Source organism: Platalea leucorodia (assembly GCF_965183815.1).
Source record: "Platalea leucorodia genome assembly, chromosome: 5".
In the NCBI taxonomy this organism is placed as follows: domain Eukaryota; kingdom Metazoa; phylum Chordata; class Aves; order Pelecaniformes; family Threskiornithidae; genus Platalea; species Platalea leucorodia.
Genome location: NC_138827.1, coordinates 1,392,213 through 1,395,318, shown reverse-complemented (window position 1 = coordinate 1,395,318; position 3,106 = coordinate 1,392,213).

The following is a 3,106-nucleotide window of genomic DNA, read 5'->3' as shown; positions in this document are numbered from 1 at the left end:
CGCGCCGCGTCCCCGGGGAGCGAGCGGGCAGCGCCGGCCGCCGCGCCCAGAGCGGCTCCGAGTGAGGGGCGCCGGAGGGGGCGGGGCCGCACCGGCCGGCGGGGGGGCGGGGCTCCCTTCGGGGGCGGGGCTTCCCGCGGAGGACACGCCCCCTCGCCGCTCAGCGAGGCTCTCAGACGGCGAGCTCCGCCCAGGACACGCCCCCTGCGCCCCGCCCCCCGCCCGCCATAGGCCCGGCTCCCCCGAGCAACGCCTACCGGCCGCGCGCACTTTTTTTTTAAACACAGCAGGCTCTCTGATTGGCCGGGACGCCGATGAGGGGCGGTGCCCGCCCCGCCCCGCGGGCCGTGATTGGGCACCGAGGATGCGAATTCGAATTGGGGCAGTTGGCGGTTCGAGCAGCTCGCGGACGCGGCGGCTGCGGCGCATGCGTACGGGGCGAGCCCCCCACCCCCCCCCCGCCCCGCGCGGGGGCGTTGCCATGGCAGCCGGCGCCGGCTGCGCGCCCCTTCCCTCCGGCCGCGGCCATGTTCCGCCGGCTCCCGCAGCCGGGGCTGGCACGGAGGTGGCAGCCCGCAGGTGGCCAGGGCACAGCGGTGGCCCGGGCTCCCCCGAGGGCCGAGATTCCCTCCTCCACGCTAAGTCCCAGCCGGCAGCAGCCTTCCCCGCCGCCGCGGTACTGCTCACCCACAGCCACCTGCTCCGGCACCAGGGCTTGCAGGGCCAAGGGAGCTACACCAGACAAACCGCTGAGGGAACACTTGCGTCTTATTTCCACCTAATTTATTCCCACCCTGAGTGGCCGAGGCCCAAGGGTGTCAGTGCTGGAGCAAGAGCAGCAGGGAGGACCTGGGCAGGCTGGAGAGGGGGGCCTGGGTGAACCTCATGGGGTTCAACAAGGGCAAGGGCAGGGTCCTGCACCTGGGTGGGGGCAACCCCCGGTGTCAGCACAGGCTGGGGGATGGAGGGGTGGAGAGCAGCCCTGCCGAGAAGGACTTGGGGGTGCTGGGGGATGGAAAGCTGGCCACGGGCCGGCAATGTGCTCTGGCAGCCCAGCAAGCCAAGCGTCTCCTGGGCTGCATCCCCCGCAGCGTGGGCAGCGGGGCGAGGGGGGGGATTCTGCCCCTCTGCCCCCTCTGGGGAGACCCCCCTGGAGCCCCGCGTCCAGCTCGGGGGTCCTCAGCACGGGAAGGACATGGAGCTGTGGGAGCGGGGCCAGGGGAGGCCACCGAAATGCTCCGAGGGTGGCCCAGCTCTGCTGTGAGGGCAGGCTGAGAGCTGGGGGGGTTCAGCCTGGGGAGGAGGGGGCTGCGGGGAGACCTCACTGCGGCCTTGCCGTGCTTAAAGGGGGCCGACAAGAAAGGGGGGGACAGGCTTTTTAGCAGGGCCTGTAGCGACAGGACACGGGGGGAGGGTTTGAAAGTGAAAGAGGGGAGATGCAGACTGGATAGAAGGAAGAAATTGTTTACGCTGAGGGTGGTGAGACACGGGCAGGGGTTGCCCAGAGCGGTGGGAGATGCCCCATCCCTGGCAACCTTCAAGGCCAGGCTGGCCGGGGCTCTGAGCACCCTGATCTGGGTGAAGCTGTCCCTGCCCCTGGCAGGGGGATGGACGGGATGGGCTGGGAAGGGCCCTGCCAGCCCAGAGCGCTCTGTGGTTCAATGTGTGCTGGAGGAAGGAATGGAGCTGCACAGACAGAGCCCATTTCTGATGTCCTGAACTGCGGCATCGCCCTTTACCTCCCCAGAGCCCTGCTCCTGCCCCTTTGTGGCCTTGGGTGAGGGTGAGGGGGAATTAGGAAGACCATTAGGAGTCAAAGTTCAAACCTGAGTCTAGGATTCAGGGAAAGCCCTGATCCTCAGAATGCAAAGAGCAGAAAGCGATAAAGAGGTGCATTGAAAAGGCTGGCAGACAAACAAAGCGATGGGAAAAATCAGTTATTGCTTTAGCTCACCTGAAGGCTTTTGTGAGTCTTTCAGAAAAGAGCAGCAAGAAGAGGAGCTGTCATTTTGTGGGACATAAAATGACCGTGTCGTGATTTGTGGCGGCTGGAAACTTTCCCAACGTTGTGCACCTTGAATAAACATCGTCGCTCCCAGTGCAGTTGAGGTTTCTTCCTGGTAGCGTGTGCATGAGTTTTATTTAAGGACAACCCTCGATTTCACAAGCGTTTTTCATCGGTAGAACATGAACTTGTGGGTGCGTCTCTGCCCATACACCCTTGCAAGGGGTTGGGACAGCTTTGACATCTCACCAGTGATCTCATGTTATGGCTGGGGCGGCTGAGCTTGGGGGCTAGGTGGCCTGCAGCCCTGCGCAGTGACCACGGGGGACGAGCCGCTGGGGACAGGCTTTCTCCCGTGCAGGTCCACCCCCTCCTCCGTCCGCTGCGCAATGTTCCTGGGGCGCCCAGCGGCTGCTGACGTGGAAAAGCGGTACCGGGAGCACAGGGAATATTTAGCTTCTTTTAATTGAGAAGTGTTTTAAGGTAAAAAGTTAACCACGCTACTGGCTTTTGTTCCTTATTTCTTCTCCCCCTCACAGCTGTTTCTGTCAACTAAAAATAAGTTGAACCAGCAAACAAAACATGAATAATCAGCTCCCCACGGAGAGCTAAAATGCCAGCAGGAGATGCTCCTCGAGTCATAGGCGATCCGCGGTGCGGAGTCCCCTCGGGTAGATCCCGTTCTTTCCAGACACAGCAGCAGCAGAGGAAGGCAGGGCATGGCGAAGTTTATATTTGAGGGAGGGGTCGTAACCAAAACCACGGTGGGCACAGGGCGATGGGAGTTGGGGTTTTCAGAAGCAGTAAACTTTGGCCCGTTTTGTCCTCTCTGGACTCAGATGGCAGAACATCCAGATGGCTTAATCACCGACAGACAGACCGGGTCAGAGGCTGACCGGTGCGCGGTGGGATTCACACTGCCGAAACGCGCCCATCTGGCGAGAGCTTCGAAAGCCTGTGGTGCCTGCAGGCCCTGCCCAGAGCCGGCAGACAGGACCGGTGTGGGGCCCGCGCCCTCTCCGGCGGGCAGCTGGACACCGGGCTGGATACGCCGTCCTTCGCACTTCTGCGCCTCCTCGGGAAGGCGTTACGCAGTTAAGA